The following is a 25,555-nucleotide window of genomic DNA, read 5'->3' on the forward strand; positions in this document are numbered from 1 at the left end:
TAGACAGTGAGAACCAACCAGGAATTGAAAGAATTATATAACCAACCAGATCCTATATAGTTAAAATAATAAAGCCACAAAGACTTATATGTCTAGGATATGTCAAGAGGCAAGAGTATCGTGTCGCCACATTCTCAACATTTCACAAAAATGTATTACATTTCCAAGCCTTAATCAACGTTTAAATTAAGACAGCTAATTTGTCCTTAAAAAAATGACCTAAAAAAAAAGAAAATATAAGACATTATATTTAAAAAAAACCCAACTCAGCAATACCGTGACCTAAAAATATCATGCTGTACGCTGTACCTATCTACTAGTAATTTGTAGTATCTACTAGTAATTTTGTTTTATTTAAAAATTTGAAATCTAAATTAATATTGTTCTCGAAAATATAACTTTGCACGTTTCTACAATAATTTACAATGTACATTCTAATTACCTACCCATAATCCCACTGAAGAAAAGAATGACCACAAGTTAATCGTTTCATTGTTTAGCTTCTTAACTGCCACCCAGGGGGTGTCCGGTTTGTCTGTCGGCTCGATAACAGGTGAACAGAATTTTTGATCTGGGCTTTCTGCACGTAAACGTTAACGTGTAGAAAGAAATTTTTGAAAGAGAGGATATTCACCGTTATGTTTTGGAAGGAATGGCCTTAAATAATCCGATTTTAATTCTATAAAGTGTATTAGATACAAGGTATTGTAGGTAGAGAACCTCTTTATATGTAAAAAAATTAGCAAACTTCTAAATAGTCTACTCTTCTTCAGAAAGTTTTTAAAAAATTTGAACTTATTTAAAAAAATTTAGATTTCAAAATTATTCTGCAAAATCTATCAGGTCGATTTTAATGAAATTTGGTGGGCGGTTTAAGTATGTTGTAAAAATTTTCTAAGCGAATTACGAAAGTTCTAAGTGCAACCAAGGTGGTTGAAAAACATTGAATAAAATCAGGCTTATTTTGCCCCATTATTTTGTATTCGTTACTATTTTGCAAAAATAGTAATATTTTAAGACATTTTTAACCAGTCGTTTATCATACATAATTCAATTATCTTTATTTTATTTCCCTACGACTTTGTTCCAAAATGAATCGTTTTAAAGTTATAAGCAAAGAAATAGAAAAAAATCGATGTTTTTTCGAAATTTTTAAATATTTTAATTTTTTTATTAATGTTCCGCGCCTATTTGAGAGTAATAAATCAATTATTATTGCTGAAGTTGTCACCTAACTTTATCTGCAAAAATCCGAATGCCACCTCGCACATCCAAAAATAGACGTTTTTTCACAGATCCACCCTGGTCTATATAGTTCGCTCTGATATGTACATTGATGTAAATTAGCGGTTTGTATCATAAATATTTATTGAAAACAAATGTGATTTTTCTTAGTGCAGTAAACATCGGATAATCTGGCACCGGAAAGTCGGGATTTAAGCACACTGGATTGCCAAATTAATATTCTATTCAAGACATTAAAATCTATACTAAATTTACAATCAAGATGCAGTAGAAATAAACAAACCAAGACACGTTAAGTGCTACTAGGAGCACTCCCGAGTCATAATTTACAACGTATAAACTTTGGAAAGCATGATTTGTGATTTACAATGTATATGTTACGCTCAAACTCCGAATTCGGACAATGTCCGAAATTTTTACTTACTTCGCGATGTGGACAACGTGAATTACCCACGTCCCGAAGTGAGCACTTTATTCGGACATTGGCCAAAGCGAAATACCCAGAACGCGTTGTGGGTAAACTAAAGTACTCCATTGCCGAAATAAACACGTTCACCGAAGATTGAGCACAACCATAATATCCATAACCCGACGTGGGTAATCTATTTTACCCACGTCAGGTTGTGAGTATTTGTAATTTGCGCAAACGCCGAAAAGCCTCTAAGTTTCAGTCGGTGATAATGTTTTGGTATTTACATTCCTGATATCGACCGGGGCCGACTAGCTCCAAGAAATGTAATGGCTATTGTAATAAATAAGAACGATGATTCCTATACCCTTGGTATAAGGCATGGAGTTCTCGACAAATACTTTTCTAGAAACCTATTCCAGGTAGCTCCTAATAAATTTATTAATAACATCGATGTACCTGGTGAACAGCTCAATGTCTGTATAGAAGCAACCGGGTCCAAACAAGGTTTCATCAGATGTGGATGTGGATGCAGGAGGAACTGTTCGGGAAAATCTTGTACATGTTGTGTAAAGTCAAACATAAAATGCAATTCTAAATGATTCAAGTAAAGTGAATATTTTCTGAAAATAACAACTGTAATAAACATTGAAAGTGGCTCATGTATAAAAAAGACTCATATAAAAGACGTAAGTATGAAAAGGATTAATAATTTTGTTTCTATTTTCAATAATAAGATACTTGTATTTTACTGTTTAGTTTTTTTTAATTAAAATAAATGTAATTTCAAGGAAAATTTGTTTTTGTCTTGCTTATTATTGTGGAATTAGTGTAGGGTGTGGTTGTGTTTGGAAGCTTTTCGACGTTTGCGCAAATTACAAATACCCACAACCCGACGTGGGTAAAATAGATTACCCACGTCGGGTTATGGGTATTATGGTTTTCCTCAACCTCCGGTGAACGTGTTTATTTAGGCAATTGAGTACTTTCGTTTACCCACAATACGTTCTGGGTATTTCGCTTCAGCCAATGTCCGAATAAAATGCTCACTCCGCGACGTGGGTAATTCACGTTGTCCCCATCGCGAAGTGAGTAAAAATTTCGGACATTGTCTGAATTCGGAGTTTGAGTGTAACATATACATTGTAAATTATGATTCGTGAGTGGTCCTAGTAGCATTTAACGTGTTTTGGTTTGTTTATATCTACTGCTGCTTGATCTTTATAACTCTAATATTTATAAATAATAATAGGTGTAACCGCATGCTAAGCTTATCCTACTTTCCAAAAATGTGGAAATATCGCTGACATCATTTTATGATCCTTAAATCAGGAAAAGAGCCCAATGAAGTAATAGTTTATGAACCTATCAGCCTTTTTCCAACCGTATAAGCAAGTTTTTTGAAAGATTGCTGCTAGAAAGGATATACGCAGATCATGGATTCCTAACATTACTACTTACTGCCAAAACATTAGTTTGGTTTTCGGGAAAATCACTCCACGACAAAACAAGTTTTATGAGAAATATTTTTTTAATAACTTACATGCAATGAAATTATAACCCAAAACTTCCTTCAGGTTAATTTACATTTTCTTCATTTCAATCATCACTTCTTTATAGTACGGGATCCGAATCTTTTCCGAAATCCGAAAGTTTTTAATTAAATATCATACATAAACATAAACAAATACGTCTTGCATAGCTTGCCTATCAAAATATGTTCATAGCTATGATTGCTATGAAGTAAGAGGGAGGGTATAGGGTTTGAAATCAACATTTCAAGCACATTTTTGTGAATTTTTTTGGAAATATGGTAAAATAATTATATTATTTTAAAATTTAAACCACATATTCCACATAATTCAAAGAATTTTCAAAAAAAAATTCGGGGAAAAATATTGAAAATAAGCTAACGGTACCTAATTTTTACAGACACCTAAGAAAAATTATTTTGCGGTGACATCAGAACTGGTCATTGGATTATGTGAAACAAAAAATTCAAATGAAAATCAATATATTTATCATTGTTGAATAAAAAATATCTCGACAGTGCTACGAAATGTCTAAAGAAAATATTTACGAAATTTCAGGTGGATACGTCAAGCAATTTTTGAGTTACGATATCAACCGCCTTTGAAAAAGGCAGTTTTGAGAAAAACACGTTTAAAGCTCACATCACTTTACGATTTGACAGACGAAAAGGAAATTGAAAATAAAAGTTGACAAAACTTTAAACGCGTTCTTCTCAAAAATGATTTTTTCAAAGCCGGTGGACATTGTAACTCAAAAACTACTTGACAAATTTAATCTACCTGAAATTTTGAATTTATATTTTTAGACATTTCGTGAGGTAACGCTGTAGAGATTTTTTTGATTTATGTTTATTCTTATTTTAACAATAATAAATATATGTTGATTTTCACTTGATTTTCACCCTTCCCTTTTTTCCAAAAAATTTCGTTGTTTTGACTTCTGAATAAAAGTCAAAAATCGTTAAAAAACGTAAAAAATTCGTAAAAAAACTCGACAGCGTTATCTATAGAAACTCATGAGCTAATAAAATAATTTTGAATTTTTTGTTTCACATGATTCAATGAAGAGTTCTGATGCCCACCGCAAAAGCCTTTTTTTTATAAAAATTTGACGCCGTTGACTTATTTTATTTTTTCCAATCAATATTTTTCCTTGGATTTTTTTTAATATTCTTTGAATTGTACTGGATATCAAAAATGAATAACCATTTTCAATTTCGCTGCAAAACGAAAATACAGCCGAACCATATTCTAGTCCAATCAGAGAGTGCTGCAAGCACCTCTACCGGTTTCGAAACTTATTAGTCTCTCATCAGGAGGCACATATGCTGCTCTCCCTGATCCAACCAAAACAAACCCCAGCGTGCAGTCCCGAATTGCAACGAACGAAATGGCATAGATGCCCTAGCGGCAACTGCTAGCAAAAGACTAAGTTTTCACTCTAATGGCATATAACATATCCCACCAGAATGAAAACAATGGGAACCTTCTCTGGTTTCACCTCCGAGGCTTCTACAATTTGCAAGCCATACGGATGCTGAGACTAAGGAAGATGAGGGAATTCTACAATTTACAATTCACGTCACATCTGCTCAGCGCGGTAAAATTCCAACGAGACTGGTTCCCTTCATAGTCCACACAGAGTAAATGTAAATCAAAAATGAATAACCATTTTCAATTTCGCTGCAAAACGAAAATACAGCCGAACCATATTCCAGTCCAATCAGAGAGTGCTGCAAGCACCTCTACCGGTTTCGAAACTTATTAGTCTCTCATCAGGAGGCACATGATTGGACTGGAATATGGTTCGGCTGTATTTTCGTTTTGCAGCGAAATTGAAAATGGTTATTCATTTTTGATTTACATTTACTCTGTGTGGAGTATGAAGGGAACCAGTCTCGTTGGAATTTTACCGCGCTGAGCAGATGTGACGTGAATTGTAAATTGTAGAATTCCCTCATCTTCCTTAGTCTCAGCATCCGTATGGCTTGCAAATTGTAGAAGCCTCGGAGGTGTAACCAGAGAAGGTTCCCATTGTTTTCATTCTGGTGGGATATGTTATATGCCATTAGAGTAAAAACTTAGTCTTTTGCTAGCAGTTGCCGCTAGGGCATCTATGCCATTTCGTTCGTTGCAATTCGGGACTGCACGCTGGGGTTTGTTTTGGTTGGATCAGGGAGAGCAGCATATGTGCCTCCTGATGAGAGACTAATAAGTTTCGAAACCGGTAGAGGTGCTTGCAGCACTCTCTGATTGGACTGGAATATGGTTCGGCTGTATTTTCGTTTTGCAGCGAAATTGAAAATGGTTATTCATTTTTGATTTACATTTACTCTGTGTGGAGTATGAAGGGAACCAGTCTCGTTGGAATTTTACCGCGCTGAGCAGATGTGACGTGAATTGTAAATTGTAGAATTCCCTCATCTTCCTTAGTCTCAGCATCCGTATGGCTTGCAAATTGTAGAAGCCTCGTAGGTGTAACCAGAGAAGGTTCCCATTGTTTTCAATCTGGTGGGATATGTTATATGCCATTAGAGTGAAAACTTAGTCTTTTGCTAGCAGTTGCCGCTAGGGCATCTATGCCATTTCGTTCGTTGCAATTCGGGACTGCACGCTGGGGTTTGTTTTGGTTGGATCAGGGAGAGCAGCATATGTGCCTCCTGATGAGAGACTAATAAGTTTCGAAACCGGTAGTGGTGCTTGCAACACTCTCTGATTGGACTGGAATATGGTTCGGCTGTATTTTCGTTTTGCAGCGAAATTGAAAATGGTTATTCATTTTTGATTTACATTTACTCTGTGTGGAGTATGAAGGGAACCAGTCTCGTTGGAATTTTACCGCGCTGAGCAGATGTGACGTGAATTGTAAATTGTAGAATTCCCTCATCTTCCTTAGTCTCAGCATCCGTATGGCTTGCAAATTGTAGAAGCCTCGGAGGTGTAACCAGAGAAGGTTCCCATTGTTTTCATTCTGGTGGGATATGTTATATGCCATTAGAGTGAAAACTTAGTCTTTTGCTAGCAGTTGCCGCTAGGGCATCTATGCCATTTCGTTCGTTGCAATTCGGGACTGCACGCTGGGGTTTGTTTTGGTTGGATCAGGGAGAGGAGCATATGTGCCTCCTGATGAGAGACTAATAAGTTTCGAAACCGGTAGAGGTGCTTGCAGCACTCTCTGATTGGACTGGAATATGGTTCGGCTGTATTTTCGTTTTGCAGCGAAATTGAAAATGGTTATTCATTTTTGATTTACATTTACTCTGTGTGGAGTATGAAGGGAACCAGTCTCGTTGGAATTTTACCGCGCTGAGCAGATGTGACGTGAATTGTAAATTGTAGAATTCCCTCATCTTCCTTAGTCTCAGCATCCGTATGGCTTGCAAATTGTAGAAGCCTCGGAGGTGTAACCAGAGAAGGTTCCCATTGTTTTCATTCTGGTGGGATATGTTATATGCCATTAGAGTGAAAACTTAGTCTTTTGCTAGCAGTTGCCGCTAGGGCATCTATGCCATTTCGTTCGTTGCAATTCGGGACTGCACGCTGGGGTTTGTTTTGGTTGGATCAGGGAGAGCAGCATATGTGCCTCCTGATGAGAGACTAATAAGTTTCGAAACCGGTAGAGGTGCTTGCAGCACTCTCTGATTGGACTGGAATATGGTTCGGCTGTATTTTCGTTTTGCAGCGAAATTGAAAATGGTTATTCATTTTTGATTTACATTTACTCTGTGTGGAGTATGAAGGGAACCAGTCTCGTTGGAATTTTACCGCGCTGAGCAGATGTGACGTGAATTGTAAATTGTAGAATTCCCCCATCTTCCTTAGTCTCAGCATCCGTATGGCTTGCAAATTGTAGAAGCCTCGGAGGTGTAACCAGAGAAGGTTCCCATTGTTTTCATTCTGGTGGGATATGTTATATGCCATTAGAGTGAAAACTTAGTCTTTTGCTAGCAGTTGCCGCTAGGGCATCTATGCCATTTCGTTCGTTGCAATTCGGGACTGCACGCTGGGGTTTGTTTTGGTTGGATCAGGGAGAGCAGCATATGTGCCTCCTGATGAGAGACTAATAAGTTTCGAAACCGGTAGAGGTGCTTGCAGCACTCTCTGATTGGACTGGAATATGGTTCGGCTGTATTTTCGTTTTGCAGCGAAATTGAAAATGGTTATTCATTTTTGATTTACATTTACTCTGTGTGGAGTATGAAGGGAACCAGTCTCGTTGGAATTTTACCGCGCTGAGCAGATGTGACGTGAATTGTAAATTGTAGAATTCCCTCATCTTCCTTAGTCTCAGCATCCGTATGGCTTGCAAATTGTAGAAGCCTCGGAGGTGTAACCAGAGAAGGTTCCCATTGGTTTCATTCTGGTGGGATATGTTATATGCCATTAGAGTGAAAACTTAGTCTCTTGTACTGGATATGTTTATTTAATTTAAAAATAATATAATTCTACCATACTTAAAAAAAAAATAATTTTTTTCACACATAAAAATGTGCGTGAAATGTTGATTTCAAACCCTTAAGGATAGCTATAAACATATTTTGATAGGCAAGCTATGCAAGACGTATTCTATATGTATGAAATTTAATAAAAAAAATGTTTCATCCGGTAAACAGATGGGTGAAAGTCGACTTGGATTCGGATGCAGTTTGTAGTTTGACAAAAATAAAAACAAAAACAAGCAAACGCAAATACATACTTTACAATATAAATCACATCGATCATCGATCTGTGTAACCATTTTTCTATAATAGTGCACACTGCATACTTTATTATTCATTCATTGACATAACCTGCTTTAAATTATAACCATATTCGTCTCGCTCTGTAAGTTGATCGTTCAAACTACAAGGTGATTTGATCACTTTATTAAAGTAAGTGCATATTATTTAACACATGACTCACAAAATAAGACAATAAGAAAACTGTCCCTAATAGCTGTTTTCCTTATAAGAAATAACTGACCTATGTAACACTTGTTCAAATCTCTTTGTGTCTGACAATAATGAAGGATATTCTTCGCCATTCATAATTTTACAGTATGGATAGTGTGACCAACTAGCCCGAATTACGAAGTCGTGTCCCGGCGTCCCGGACAAGGCTTTCGGGCCATCCGAATTTTCAAGGTTTTGGTAAAATTCTATTTTGAAATTTTGAATACGTTATTCTTCTAATTCACATCAAATTGAATTGGTGGGACGAAAAAAAGTCGACAATTTCTAGAGTTTAATTCTAATACCACATCTAAAACGCATGATTTTATATCGGTGGACGGTGGACTTTTTTAATTTTTTTTCTGCATTTTAATTATCGTCTTCTGAAAAAAAATGGCCCGATTTTCATTGAAAAGTACCGGATTTCAGGTATTTTTTTCAGCCTTGTCCCGGATTCGACTGAATTGGAGTTGGTCACACTAAGTATAGACCAAACAAGGTAAACGTGTTTTTAGTTTTGTGTTGACATAATTCTAAATAAATACATAAAGCACTATTATTGTAAACATTTTATAATTTCAAATTTCATTATTATAAATTAAACAAAAGCATTAGAAAAGTAAATGTACATATACTAAAATCACAATATAGATGCACTAGCACTAGGAAATAAACAAAAATAAAAGACATACAAAATCAATTAGAACGTAATAATATCTTGGTGCAGACATAAACTCGGATCACTAACGGATCATAAACCAGGCCAGTGGTTTAGCAAATCTCTCCAAGTCTATTTTTAATATCCTGGTTTTATTCCTTACAATTTTGTACTATTTACGACTGCATTTATGCTATTAATTCGTGATAATAATAATAAGGTAGGTAATGGGTTTACGTTTACGTGTATTATAATACCTATCCTTATTTTTTTGCATTTGTGATTTTTGCTCTTATTTTTGTACCTCCTACCAAGAAGTGGTCTGAATATATTAGCTCCGTGATATGTACCTACATTCATTAGATTAGAGAAGTGCCTGGTTTCTATTAGGATGTGATCTACTTGATTTTTTGTTGCTCCATCACGCAAAGTTCATGTTAATTTATGAATATTTCATCATTCATAATCGAACCAATCATTACATGTTGCGGAAAAAGTACAAAACCAATGTAATTACATGTAGGTATATCATGTGCCTGGCATACTAAGTTCAAATTGATTACTTTCTACTGATTTATTAGCCACTATTCAAAATCTATAGAATTACCTGGTAGATTTATTTTTAGATAATCTTTACAACTGTTCAACCACTCTTAAAAACCATCGATAAGTGTTGTAAATAATAGTTGTCAGTAGTAGCCACGTGCTATTATTCACAATATTGTTGTTAAAAGTGTTTAGCAGCTCAACTGACCCCTTATCTGTCATTCACCTCTAGTTACGCTCACAGGATTTGCAGGTAATAGTGAAACAGGTGTAATGTTTATTTTATTTTTCTTTAATAAAAGCAGGTAATGTTTGGAAGCAGACACGGGACATTGAGTTTAAAAAGTTTAAAAGGATTGTGGTCTTTGCAGCAACATTTTTTTAGTTTCTATGTGGTAGGGTAGAAGACAAATAAAAAAATGAGTTAAAAATTACTAAAAATTTACTAATAAAAAAGTGTTTCAGTTTGTAGAACAATATAGGTATCAAAGTACGTATCCATTACCGTACAATGGGGTGACTTTGACCGATTTTGTACTTTAATCCTATAAAAATCATATTTTAAATTTTGCTTATTATTTTTGTATATTATGCAAATATGTTATGGGTTTAGGCGTCTACTTTCAGTAGCTTAGATTATAATTACAAGAAAATAATCATGACTTAGAAAAAAAAATAAAAAATGTATTTGGTCAAGTTCACCCCATCTGGGGGGAAGTTGACAGTATATGCTTTTTGCCTGTTAAACTTATTTTTTTTTAGGTGGGGTTAATTTGACCGTTTTTTAAACCATTTTTTCTTAATTCGTTATATCGGTGGATTTAACAACCCTTGGAATATTAATTCTTTTTTTTATTTTAAAAATGAATTCTTAGATATTTATAAATTTGAATCGTTAAAAATAATTTTAAAAATTATAAAAGGTGGCTGGAATATATCACAATAGATATTTTTATATGTTTTCGGTCAAATTCACCCCAGCGGTCAAAGTGACCCCATTTTACGGTACGTTGGCGCTCCGTGCTCCGTGTAACTGATCCAGATCCAATGGATACGGCAAATTCGACCATACAGGGTGTTTAATTAATAATTGGAAATATTTTAACTGTAGATTCCTGGGCTCAAAATATTACGGTTTAACCCAAATCATTTAAATAAAATCTGGCTCCTTACTGAGTTACAGGGTGTTTTATTTAAAAATTTAAAAACTATTTGTACCCAGTACTTTAAAACCATTTAACATATCCTTGTCATACTTGGTAGGAAGTATAGGTACTGCGCACCCTACAAAATGATGTTAAATAAGTGTTTGTGGCTACTGCCAGAGGCGTACGACAGTGGAGAGTGAATGGTTGACCCTTCTCGAATTCTACGCCACTGAAAGAATGACCATTTTAGTGCAATGTTTCGATTCTCCAATACTTTCTATGTAAATAATATACTCTCCCTTCGTAACGATAAAGTAATTATTTTTCGAGATATTTGAAGTTAAAAATGATGCAACGCAGTTATTGTGACTAATTTAGGTAATTATGTCGGTGTTTTTTGGGTCATAAGATAGCATTCATTACGTAAATAAATTTTTAATCGCTAATAATAAAAAACAACGTTATTTATTAAAATTTCTGAAAACGAATAGATGCATTCAACATTTAAAAAGAAATTGTGGTTCTAAAAACAACCATTTGGTTATCATCTAAATAAAAGAACAATTTTTTTTTGTTCTGATTCTGGCCTTAGTTTATAACCTTTAGCCAAACAATTTTAATAACATGAAAATATCTAAATACACATTTTTTTTGTCTAATCAAGAGTTAAAAATGTGCTTTTTGATATTTTTGTGTTATTAAAATTGTTCTTTTATTTAGATTACAACAAAACGGTTCTTTTTAGAACCCCAATTTGTTTTTAAATGTAGAATACATCTATTCATTTTAAGAAATTTCAGTACATAATATTATGTTTTTGATATTAGTGACTAAAAACGCATTTGTGTAATGAATACAATATTGTAACCCAAAAACACCGACATAATAATTATTAATACCTACATTAGTCAAAATAACTCTGTCGTTCATTTTTAACTTCAAATATCTCGAAAAATAATGACTTTATCGTTACAAAGGGAGAGTATATTATTTACATAGAAAGTATTGGAGAATCGAAAAATTGTACTAAAATAGCAATTCCAGTGGCCAGGATTGGGAAGGGTCGACCATTCACTTTCCCTGTCTTACGCCTCTGGTAGTAGCCAGAAACGATTATTTAACAAAATATAGTACATAGTGTTCGGTACCTCACTTCCTGTCGAGTATTAGGTGTTAAATGGTTTTAAAGTACATACTAGTTACAAAGTGTTTTTAAATTTTTAAATAAAACACCCTGTAACTCTGTAAGGAGCCACATTATATTTTTAAGTCTTTTGTATTATTTGATTTGATATTTGATTTGTATATTAAAATATTTGAAAGCGCATCACGAGGTTATCAATTAAATATAAATGAAAAGAGAAAGAAACTGCATAATTATAGCACTTAACAAAATCTCTTATCAATATCTGATGAGATAATAAAAATAATAACAATAACAGCCTTGTGACCTTCAAAATAAATAGCTTTTTAAATAGTTCTTAATACAAATTGTATTGTTCTGTATAAAAAGAATAAACAAAGTACTCACCTGGAACGTGTGGCAGCAATATATCTATTTTTGGTAAAGTGGATTTGATTATTTCATTATTTTGTCTATATTTGAATTAAAAAATTAACAAGATTAACGCCGAACACGAACTCACGTAGTGTGTGAAAGAACAGGTATCAGGACAAAAATTGAAAACAATATTATCGCATTGTTGGGCATAGGTGGAGGTGTTAATAATGAGAAAGGGAAAAGTTTAACACAAAGTTGGTTAGAGTGGTCAGTTAGTTAATAATAAACATAAATCAATAAATTATTGGTTATAGGAAAATGTTACATTATAATAGTGCGCAGCACACCTGTACAGGTAAATACAAACTCAGGGTGATTGATTAGTGTGATAAAGCTTAGTAGATCCGCTATAGTAATAGATAGCGATAAAAGTTAATAACAAAACTTGTAGCCAACTTTGAGCTTTACATTACAAAATTAGTTAGAATGTTACAAGGTGTTCGATATCATAGTGGCAGACCAAACTTATGTTTTTTAAATGGAATACCCTATATTTTATTTTATATTCGAAATCCTGTTAACTTCTCTATCACAAAAGTATAAAGGTTTGTTATGTTATACAGGGTATTTACAAAGTTATAACCAACGTTCTATGAAAATCGTAATAAGTTCAGCTACCTGTATAAATAAAAATAAGCACAACAGCAATGGTTTATTGGTGCCATATTTTTTGTTGATTGTCAAAATTTATAAAAATGGTTGATATTGCTATTTTTTTTTATATCGAATACAGGATGAGTCAAAACGCAAGTACATTATTTTCTCAGTAATTTTAAATAGAACACCTTAATTAATAACTTGCTCTGAAAAATTAAAATATCTCGAAAACTAACAAATTTAGGTATAGAGAATATTATACAAAAATTTAAGTACGGTAATGATACTTTTCGATGGTGATATAAAATACAGGGTGTTTCATTTAAAATTTCTGAGAAAAGAATGTACTTGCGTTTTGACTCACCCTATATTTCGTCTTACAATAATTTTAAATTCGATAATAATATGTTTACCTGTACAAATGTGCTGCGCAGTAATGAACGCAACCTGTATCAGCAGCCAGATGGCCGGTACGGTGTTCGATGAAGCATAGGGAATAATATATTAAAGAACCAGTTGTCTTAAAATAATTCTTTTCCGACGTTGCTAGCTCTTGGTCCACAGGAGGAGTAATTCAAATTTACCGCGCCGTAATACTTGTTTGTAATTGATCCAACCCCAAGCAAGTTTACTTCAATGTTATGAAATTTTGACACTACTGGCCTTTCATAGGTTAAGTTATGTCGACGATTGTTTGTGTTTTCTGCATTATTCCTTTAATTTTTAGATTTTTAGTCGACTTTTATATAAAAAACAGTTGTTTTTAGAACTGCTTACCGATTTATTAGTATACCTAATATACTCGTAATATGTATGGATAACCGTCGAAGGCCGATATGATCAACCAAAAAAGAAGATGTATTTGGTGATTTTTCTAGTGACTTTCTTGGGTGTGAATCTGTCTTTTTTAGTTTACTCCTCTTGGTTTAAATACAAACCATATTAGTACACAACTACATGTCGATTTATAACGTTTCGTCCGGTCATTCCATAGGTCCTTTTCTATTTCTTTCTCTCACCTCTTCATATATTCCTGTTCTCCAACTTGTTTTGCTTACCTCGTTCTCCAATGGTTTACCTCGTTCTCTGTTATCTTTTGGTTGCCATTTGGTAACCCTTTGGTATTCCTTGTTCTCTTCTTCCTCTTCTTCTTATACTCCTTCAAGTGCCGTGCTCGATTATCGAGCGTTGGCTATCAAATTGGCTATAGTAATTTTGTTGACGGCAGCTCGGAAAAGGGATGCAGAGGATCTGTTAAACCCTTCTCTCAGGTTTTTAAGCCATGACGTTCTTCTTCGACCTGACCCTCTTCTTCCGTCTACCTTGCCTTGTATTATTAAATGGAGTATATTATATCTCTCTGGGTGTCGCATGCCAAAATATTCAAGTTTTAGATTTTTAATTGTTCTGACGACTTCCGTGACTTTCCCATCCGGTGCAAAACAACTTATTCTTAGGATTCTCCGTAAAGGTTTCAGCATATTATCATGCACGTATAGTTTCCGGCACGTAGCGTTTAGTTTCCGAAAAATATTGATTTTAATGGTTTTAAATATGAACAATTCACACTGTCTGGAACGTATCGTATCAGACACCTCTTTGTAAAATCAGGTTTTTCGGAGACTACGCTACGTGCTGGAAACGATTCGTGCGTGATAATCTGCCGCGACCTTTATACCCAGATTTCAAAGAAATTTTGATATTTTGTATTAATCCATGATCCTATATTTCCTCCATCCTTTCAGGGCAAAATTTGGAAAAGAGGATATAACCCGGATAATATTGTTTTTCAAGTACTAATCTCAAAAATCGATGTACCTACCAGTACCAACGTAGCATAGGGCCCCATACCAAAACCCAGCATAGACCAATTGGTAAAACACCTGTCCAACTGTCAGACCATAAGAAAACCCATTCAAAAGGAGATTTGACTTCAAAAAGGCAAACTGGGAAAACTATGCAGACATGCTATATTTTGAGCTGCTACATCTTGAACCAATATCAGAACGCTACGAAAGAGTATATAATTAATTGAAAGTATGTCTAGGAAAGTTTATCCCCAGGGGATGTAGATAACAATATGTTCCAGGTATGTCCAGCGAGTCCAAGGAACTCTAATTCTAGTTCTAATTACCAAAGAGAAGGTTTGTTTATACTATCTGCTGAAATAGTCCGTTCTTTAACGGTAAAATATTGCAAAATCTCTAAATTTTAAAGAACCGCTTGGATTGACATGAAATTTGGCATACACATAGCTAACAAGTCAAAGAAAAAAAGTGATATTGTGCCGAGATGTGCTTTTGCCCTGGGGGTGGTTTTTACCCCCTCTTGGGGGGTGAAAAAATATTCGTCCAAAGAAAGTCAGGAAATGGATAAACTGGCTAATTTTAAGTAACTTTTGTTCTATAGAGTTTTTTTACTAAGTCAATACTTTTCGAGTTATTTGGCAGTGAATATGTTCATTTTTCAACAAAATAACCACGCTTTTAGACGGTTTTCGCAAATAACTCAAATAGTAAGTATTTTGTCGAAAAAGCATTCTTAGCAAAAATATAGCCTGTAAAATTTTTTAAAAAATGATGTATATATCACGTCTCTACACCTAGTAGAAGCAGAGTTATAGCTAATAAAAAATAGGTTCATATTCGTAAAATTCCAAATGGAATACTTTAACGTGAAATAACCAAAAATGAAGCACATTTCGGGGAAAACTCATTACAACTTATTTAAAGTGTTTAAAAAAAGCTTTATTTTTGTTTTATAAAAAAAATTTGTAGCATCAAAATTAAACAAGTTACGCTCAAAATAAAGTTAGTCCCTTTTATGTTTTGGTAAAAAATCGAGAAAATCACCCCCTAATTAGTATCTTAAATGAACTTAATCGTTACGACTTCAAAAGTTTCTTGACTCGTGTATATATTGTTTATATGATCTGTAAGTTTCATCGGTTCCAAGTCCTTATTATTGAAAGGGCTGTAGTTAAAAGGGGTTGAACGAGTCACTGATCACGAATGTATTCAAATTTAGAAACACCAAATCTTAATCAATTTTTGTCTAACAGAAAAACAAAAAAATACATGATATTCAGAAAAGCAAATCTGACTTTTTTTTTGTTTTTCGAGATTTTTGGTATCTCTAATAATTTTTAAGTTATTTTGAAAAAAAGCATATTTTTCAAAATTTAAATTTTTAAAAATTTTACTTTGAAACCAAATTTTTTCAAAAATAAGCACTTTGAATCGATGAAACTTACAGATCATATAAACACAACATAAGTAAAATAATTTGTAGAGCGGTAACGATTAATTTCATTTAAGTTACTAATTATAGGGTGGTCTTCCCGATTTTTTTTTTGAAAAAACAAAAGGGACCTACTTTATTTTGAGCGTAACTTGCTTAAATTTAATGCTAGAAACTTTTTGTAAAAACAAAAATAAAGCTTTTTTTAAACACTATAAAAAAGTTATAATAGATTTTCCCCAAAAAGTGCTTAATTTTTTGGATATTTCACGTCGAAATATTCTATTTGAAATTTGGTGAATATGAATATATTTTTCATTGGCTATAACTCCGGTTCTACGAGATCCAGAGATCTAACGCGTACACCATTTTTTTTTTTACTTTTTTACGATTAACGATTTACGGTAACGATTAATTTCATTTAAGTTACTAATTATAGGGTGGTCTTCCCGATTTTTTTTTTTTGAAAAAACAAAAGGGACCTACTTTATTTTGAGCGTAACTTGCTTAAATTTAATGCTAGAAACTTTTTGTAAAAACAAAAATAAAGCTTTTTTTAAACACTATAAAAAAGTTATAATAGATTTTCCCCAAAAAGTGCTTTTTTTTTGGATATTTCACGTCGAAATATTCTATTTGAAATTTGGTGAATATGAATATATTTTTCATTGGCTATAACTCCGGTTCTACGAGATCCAGAGATCTAACGCGTACACCATTTTTTTTTTACTTTTTTACGATTAACGATTTACGGTAACGATTAATTTCATTTAAGTTACTAATTATAGGGTGGTCTTCCCGATTTTTTTTTGAAAAAACAAAAGGGACCTACTTTATTTTGAGCGTAACTTGCTTAAATTTAATGCTAGAAACTTTTTGTAAAAACAAAAATAAAGCTTTTTTTAAACACTATAAAAAAGTTATAATAGATTTTCCCCAAAAAGTGCTTAATTTTTTGGATATTTCACGTCGAAATATTCTATTTGAAATTTGGTGAATATGAATATATTTTTCATTGGCTATAACTCCGGTTCTACGAGATCCAGAGATCTAACGCGTACACCATTTTTTTTTTACTTTTTTACGATTAACGATTTACGGTAACGATTAATTTCATTTAAGTTACTAATTATAGGGTGGTCTTCCCGATTTTTTTTTTTTTGAAAAAACAAAAGGGACCTACTTTATTTTGAGCGTAACTTGCTTAAATTTAATGCTAGAAACTTTTTGTAAAAACAAAAATAAAGCTTTTTTTAAACACTATAAAAAAGTTATAATAGATTTTCCCCAAAAAGTGCTTTTTTTTTGGATATTTCACGTCGAAATATTCTATTTGAAATTTGGTGAATATGAATATATTTTTCATTGGCTATAACTCCGGTTCTACGAGATCCAGAGATCTAACGCGTACACCATTTTTTTTTTACTTTTTTACGATTAACGATTTACGGTAACGATTAATTTCATTTAAGTTACTAATTATAGGGTGGTCTTCCCGATTTTTTTTTGAAAAAACAAAAGGGACCTACTTTATTTTGAGCGTAACTTGCTTAAATTTAATGCTAGAAACTTTTTGTAAAAACAAAAATAAAGCTTTTTTTAAACACTATAAAAAAGTTATAATAGATTTTCCCCAAAAAGTGCTTAATTTTTTGGATATTTCACGTCGAAATATTCTATTTGAAATTTGGTGAATATGAATATATTTTTCATTGGCTATAACTCCGGTTCTACGAGATCTAGAGATCTAACGCATACACCATTTTTTTTTTACTTTTTTAAGCTATATTTTTGCTAAGAACGTTTTTTTCGACAAAATACTTACTTTTTGAGTTATTTGCGAAAAAGCGTCTAAAAATGTGGTTATTTTGTTGAAAAATGAACATATTCACTAGCAAATAACTCGAAAAGTGTTGACTTGGCGAAAAAGCCCTATAGAACAAAAGTTACTTAAAATTAGTCAGTTTACCCATTTCCGGACTTATTTTGGACATATATTTTTTCACCCTCAAAAGGGGGTGAAAGTCACCCCCAGGGCAAAAGCACACATCGGCACAATATCACTTTTTTTCTTTGACATGTAAGCTATACGTATGCCAAATTTCATGTCAATCCAAGCGGTTGTTTAAAATTTAGAGCAAAAACCGTGAAAGAATGGACTAAAACGCCAGATTTAATTGAGAAATCAACGTTCTTCAATTTCTTTCGAACATTGAAAGACGGTAAACTTCCTAACGTATCTACTTATATGAATAGGAAAATTACTACGAATAGTACAAAATATTTTTAATGAATTGTTTAAAGTACATTGGACGCTAGTGTGGATTGCATTTGTTATTTTGGTTGTGGTTTGAACATATCTCGTTTGGTTTCTTTATAAAATATCTCACAGTAGCTTTCAAAACAAAATTATATCAGTTATGTTAAAGAAAACAACAACAACCATAAATAAAATACTTACTACACTCTGTAATTTTTGTCTATCTGTATGACTGTCATGCGATTTCTGAATGAACTATTTTAGCTTGGAAAATTTCTGTAATATAGGATATCCTCTTTTCCTCCTTCAATTTGGTCTCCATTTCCAAGTTCTTAGTGGTATTTTTCTCTCCTTCATTCCTCGTATATGTCTAACAGAATAATTTTCGTTTGTCTATTTCATCATTTAGTGTCATCTCTTTCACACTCATGTAATTCTCTAATTCGTTCATTTCGAACTTTGTCGCTTTGTCCATTAGTGTTAATCTACAGCTTCTCCAAAATATCATTTACATTGCGTTTATTATATTTTCCATTCTTTTATTTGCCAACCACGTCTCTGAACCATAAAGCGAGCTTCCACTAGTGTTTTATTTAAAGATTTAGTGTTTAGTTTTGCTTATAATATCGTCGCTCCATATACTGGAGTGTAATTGTCATTTTACTGTTTTTCCTTCCTCTCTTTATATTATTTATTCTATCGTTTAGTTAGTTCCTTTTCAACTTGTATTCTGGTTTTATTCTTTGTATTCATGTTTTTAGTGATCTTTATCATCTTAATGTGATTTTTCTTCTTTAGTAGTCTTAACTCATCTTCAATCTGGCACAATCGAATGCTTTCGTCAAATCTATAAAACACATATATCTTTCCCTCCTATTGCGCTACAGCCCATGTCGAGTTCTGGTCTCCCCTAGCATCCGCCTACAAGGGAGCGTTCAAGTAGGTATTTTACGTAACGCGGTTTTTGAAGATTTTTGACTCCCCTTCCCCCTACGTAACGCACCTTAAGGTAGAATTCCGCACCAAGCGACCGAGACAGGAGACCGCGACAGGAGACCGCGACAGGCGACAGATAGGTCGCGCGATAGGCGATAGTTGGTCGCTGGTCTCGATCGCGGGCTGCAGAACTACCCTGATATAATTGCATTGAGAGCAGTCGTGGGGAGACCTCGCCTATCTGTCGCCTGTCGCGGTCTCCTGTCTTGGTCGCTTGGTGCGGAATTCTACCTTTAATGGGGTGTTCACGTATTACGTAACGCAATTTTTAACCCCCCCCCCCAACCTGCGTTACGTAATACTTGAACGGCCCCCAAGTATCTCTGTCTCTGGCTGCTATTCTCCAGTTGGCCACCCTCGATATCTCTTTGGTGTAGATAAGTTTGTTCTCACTTCGTCCATCCACTTCTTCTTTGGTCTACCTACTAACCGACGTCCCACCATTGTTCCATTAAGGGCCAAACCAGACAGGCCACTCTGCAGCGCTACTCTGTGGATCCACAGAGTGGCTGAAACAGGCGATTTTCTAGCGCCGGCGACTACGCTGCGAAGTGGATCGTTTGGAAGGGTGCGGCGTTTAATGTAATGAGTGAGAAAAAAAGTAAGCTTGTTCAAATGATTAAAAACTTGCCGGCTAATAATCTTTTAAAAAAGTGTGTTCGTCAAAGTCAGTGTCTGTAATGTCCATAGTTTTAAATATTTTATAAAATTTCTACCCTTTTGAAAAAATACCAATAAACTACATAAATGGAATTAAGAAGAACCAGACAAAAGCAAACTATATCACAGAAAGAATCACATAAAAAATTAACCAGTACATCTGGTATCCTACAGCCGTAAAATAGTTTGATACAATTTTCAACACAAAAAACACACACAAATAGATTCCCATTACAACTGAGTGAACGAGGTCCTGTTTTTAAGGAGATGATGACATTAAATATATGGAAACATGATAACTTGCAACCCTCTTTTAACTGATATCTTATCGTTTTGTTTTCTACAACAAACAATAAAACCTTTTTTTTGGCAGAGGATGGGACCCCACTATTAAACATAAATAAACAAACAAGATTGTGAGTATTTGTTTTGTTCAGTTCAATCAAATCATGGATTCAGACGAGGAAAGTCTTCTTTCTCGTCAGAATGTATAATAAAATGTAAATATAAATAGAGAAAATATTGCTTACCGGATTTATTCTTTTCGTTAGGGCTACCTTCTTTAAAATCAGGAACAAATAATTCAAAGATATCGTCCCACGCTTTTCCTTTTAATGATCTATAACTATACCCTCGGGTTCTTGTATCCCACCCCACATAGCCGGTCTGTTTTGGAATTCAATTAAAAATCGTTCGGAATCAAAATTCATTTTACGTGCTCACCGTTTAAACTCTCGTTGTAACAAGAATTATACTTGGCAACCCTGCCGACCGAGTGACAGAGGTTCTCCCGACGGCTGACAGCTGAGATGGCGGAGACTGCTTCAAGAGTGCCTGATTTGTACTCCAAGCCATTGAACTATTAGTTTTAATAATGTAGTTTGTTTCTATTTCTTTCGGTGATTATACCGCTCACAGTAAAGTTTGTGCTTATTATTATTCAACCCCGATGTGCAAGGTGCTTCCCATTATTTACAGCTGAAGTTCGAGTACGAGCAAAACCCCTATAATATATCCTAACTCTCACACCCTAAACCCTCATCCCCTTATATTGGCGTCCCAACTTTGTGGCTAGGAATTATAGACATTGTTTCGTAAGTGTTAAAGTGCTTTTTAATACCAGAATTTCGCTGTAAGTAGTATTTTAAAATCAATAACCCTACTTTTTCATATCGTGGCGTGGCATGTATTTTGCGCCGATTTTCATGTTTCACCGGTATATATCGATTTTGCATGCACGATCTGAGTACGGGGAATCGATTTCGTATTTCGATTATTCGAATTGATGTTCGCTTACTTGTCGTTCTGCGCGGTGTTGCCTATGTCTAACACTGTTTCGTAGCTCTTCAAATTTTTTCAACATTTTGTTGCCAAATTTAAAATTTTACCGAATTTGCTCGGATTTTAAATTAAAATATAATTATATAACTTTTTTCAATAAAATAACTTTATTGCATATAATTATATACCTTTTTCAATAAAATAACTTTATTGCATATAATTGTATAACTTTTCAATAAAATAACTTTATTGCATATAATTATATAACTTTTCAATAAAATAACTTTATTGCATATAATTATATACTTTTTCAATAAAATAACTTTATTGCATGTAATTATATTACGATTTCTCAATAAAATAACTTTTATTGCATATACATATAACTATCTAATTTTTACAATAAAATCACTTTTATTGCCTGTGTCTGTTACACATTTAGTAATATTTGGTTATCTGCTATACTTTGTACAATGTCAAAAGGTAATTCAAAAAATCCTACAGCAGGAGAATGTTCTGCTCCCGCTATGGTAACAATGTCACAAGATCAATTTGATTCATTACTTTCGGTACTTGCTAATTCTAACAAACAAGTATCTGAAGATATTCTGGTACAAATCAGAGACATTAATAGAACTCCTACACATACGTCAGGAGGAAACTTCGTTAAATGTACTGCTCGCTTTGATGGTACTGTTAACGCTGATGTTGAAGCTTTTCTCGACAATGTGATCACTTTTAAGGACTGTTCCCAAATAAGTGATGAAAATGCTCTTCGTGGTTTATCCATGCTTCTTAATGCTAGTGCTGCTACATGGTGGCAAGGTGTCAAAAATACCATTCTCACATGGGCAGACGCTGTACAAGCCTTGAGAGATGCCTATTCGAGAAAACTTCCTCCTCATTTAATATTTCGAGAATTATTCTCGCGTGAACAAAATTCTAAGGAACCTACCGAACTGTTTGTTTCTCGTATTCGAGCTTTGCTCGCACAATTACCTTATACCCTAACCGAAGAGGTTCAGTTGGATATGGTTTATGGCTTAATGGCGCGTAAAATACGAAAAAGGTTACCAAGGAATAAATTTCGAGACTTTAAGGAACTTTTAAGGGAATCTCGAGAAATCGAAGCATCCTTAAAGGAAGGTTTAGTTGCTACCGACTCTGATCGTCGACAAAAACCTCAATCGAATGAAAACAAGGATTCTGTTAAACCAAAATTCAGACCAAAGTGTACATTTTGTAAAATTTTTGGCCATACTCAGCCGGAATGCAGAAAATTTAAGCAATCTAATTCTAATGATTCAGTTAGCACCTCTGTACCTCCTAGTCGTCCAAATACAAATCCTAGCACTTCAAATGTACCTTCTCAACGTTCTTCCAGTGTAGTTTGTTACGGTTGCAATACTCCTGGTTATGTTCGCACAAATTGTCCTAACTGTAAAATTTCTGTAAATCCTATTACCACAGAAGCAGCTTCTTCTGTAGAGCTTCTTTTAGCAGAAACTGACAATTTGAATAATCGTCCCCTCTTACCAATAAGTGTCTTAGGTTTGAGTGGTTGCGCATATGTTGATACTGGAGCTAAATGTACTATAGCTGGAATTAGACTATACAATCATTTTTTAAACAAAGGTCTACACTATATTTCCAAGGAAATGAGTTTAGTGCTTGCTGACGGTATAAGCCGCACGGTAACAGCTCATATTTTTGAGTGTTTGGTTCTCCTATTAGATAGATCCATACCTACAACTTTTGTGGCATTTCCTGAACACACATCAGCTAAAACTCTTCTTGGCATAGACTTCTTAAAAAATGCTGATATTATTATTAATATCTCTCAAATGAAATTTTCATTTGCTGATTCTCCTGATATTCAACATAAACTATTACGGGAACCTAACTCCTGCAATGCTTCAATTAATCTTCTTGAACTTACTTTACGACAGGACGAAGCTTCACAGTTAAATACTTCTGAGCGTAATACTTTACAGTGCTTGATAAATCAGTACGGTGACATTTTTATGGAACATAATGAACCTACACCATTTGCTGAGCATTGCATTAATTTAACCAGTGATATTCCAATCGCTGTGCCCCCTTATAGGACAACACCTCAGAAAGCAGAGATACTCAAAAATGAAATCCATCATTTATTGGAAATGGAAATCATTGATGAAAGCGACTCAGCTTATGCTGCACCAACTGTGCTCGTTCCTAAAAAAGACGGTACCTTTCGCATGTGCGTTGATTACAGACGCCTCAACGAAATAACTGTACCAGATAGATATCCTCTACCGAGGATGGACGATCTGTTGCATGCCACCACACAGACACTATTTATGACAACACTAGATCTGAAAAGTGGCTACCATCAAATAAGTGTTCGTCCATCAGATCGAGATAAAACTTCTTTTATTACCCCTTTTGGTATTTTTAGATTTAATCGTATGCCTTTTGGTCTACGAAACGCGCCTGCTACTTTTCAAAGGCTTATTGACCGTTTTCGTAGCGGATTACCAAGTATTACTATTTTGGCATATTTAGATGATATTATTATTTTATCTAGCTCATTTGAAAATCATATCAATGATCTAGCTAGTGTGTTTCAAAGATTGCAAGTATTCAAACTGTGTGTAAATAGAGCAAAATGTACTTTTGTGCGCTCTTCAGTGAAGTATTTAGGGCACCTTCTTACGCCCAATGGGATCGCTCCTGATCCAGGGAAGATATCAGCAATTGCTGAAATGCGTATTCCACGCAATGCTAAACATGTTTTGTCACTTTTGAAAACTTGTAATGCACTTGGCGCATGTCTCCTCCAGGGGGAGGAAGAAAATGAAAAGACAATCCAAAGAATTGCTCTTCGTTATTACTGGCCTACCATTAGGCGAGATGTTGTAAAGCATATAAAGAAATGCATCGACTGCCAAAGGTATAAACCTTTGAATCTAGAACCAGCAGGTCTAATTCAAACACCTGTGTTGGCACAACGCTTTGAATGCGTTGCAATTGATTTAGTGGGTCCACTACCTGTGACTGAAAAGGGAAACAGATGGATTTTTGCAGTGGAAGATACTTCCACGAAATGGATAGAAATATTCCCGTTAAAACAAGCTACTGCGGAGGAGTGCACAAAGGTACTAATAAGTGAAATTTGTTTACGATACGGCACCCCTCGTAGAATAATAAGTGACAACGGACCTCAATTCGTTAGTAAAATAATGCAGCAGTTTACATACTGCCTAGGTATTCAGCAATCACTCATTCCTGTTTATCACCCTGCCTCAAATCCGGAGGAACGTAAAAATCGAGATCTTAAAATTCAGATTTCCATTTTAGTTCAAAGAGACCATACTAAATGGGATGAAGTGCTACCCAGTATACGTCTTTCTATGAATACCGTACCAAATTTAGCTACCGGTTATTCCCCGGCCTATTTGAACTTTGCGCGTGAGCTACGTACGCCCACAGATGTGCATAAAGACTTACGAGCTATTATCGCGAGTGAAACGGTTATTCCCGAGATAACACCTTACTTGCGCAGGCATACTGACATTTTATTAAGTGCTCGAGAAAATAATGAGTTACGCCAAGACTCTTCGAAATTGTATGCAGATAAACATTTTCGCGAAACCGTTGTGTTTAACAAGGGACAGAAAGTTCTAGTAAAGACTCACATCCTTAGTAAAAGTGATGCAGGACTGTCTTCTAAATTTGCGCCGCGTCGCGATGGCCCATACCTTATCCTTAACCAACTTTCTCCCACCTCGTACGAGTTAGCAACTCTAACGCACCCAGATGTATCGATCGGAAAATACCACGTGTCTGCTCTCCATCCTTTTGTGGAAGATGATTCCGATTCGCCTGTAACTCCTCTACATGAGTTACGTAGTAGAGGCCGACCTTCAACCACGTTGCAGAAAGATGTCGCAACCAAAAGCAGAGGGGCTATCCCTAAACGACATCCTAAGACAACGCAGCAATCTACAGGTTCTGGTGTACCTGTAATCACAACCAGTGACTTCAGTAGTACCTCGTTGCCTAAGCAGATTGATTGTTCCATACAGAGACCCAGACGTTCCAAGCGCCCTCCTAAGCGCTATCAAGATGCTCGTGTATGATGCCGAGGTCTGTTCCAAGCCCTCGCTAACAACCAGTTATTCCGTTTTGTATCAGCCATACTCTACGTCTGATCCAAAGGGGGAGGATGTAACAAGAATTATACTTGGCAACCCTGCCGACCGAGTGACAGAGGTTCTCCCGACGGCTGACAGCTGAGATGGCGGAGACTGCTTCAAGAGTGCCTGATTTGTACTCCAAGCCATTGAACTATTAGTTTTAATAATGTAGTTTGTTTCTATTTCTTTCGGTGATTATACCGCTCACAGTAAAGTTTGTGCTTATTATTATTCAACCCCGATGTGCAAGGTGCTTCCCATTATTTACAGCTGAAGTTCGAGTACGAGCAAAACCCCTATAATATATCCT

This window comes from Diabrotica virgifera, chromosome 1 (genome assembly GCF_917563875.1).
Source record: "Diabrotica virgifera virgifera chromosome 1, PGI_DIABVI_V3a".
Lineage (NCBI taxonomy): Eukaryota > Metazoa > Arthropoda > Insecta > Coleoptera > Chrysomelidae > Diabrotica > Diabrotica virgifera.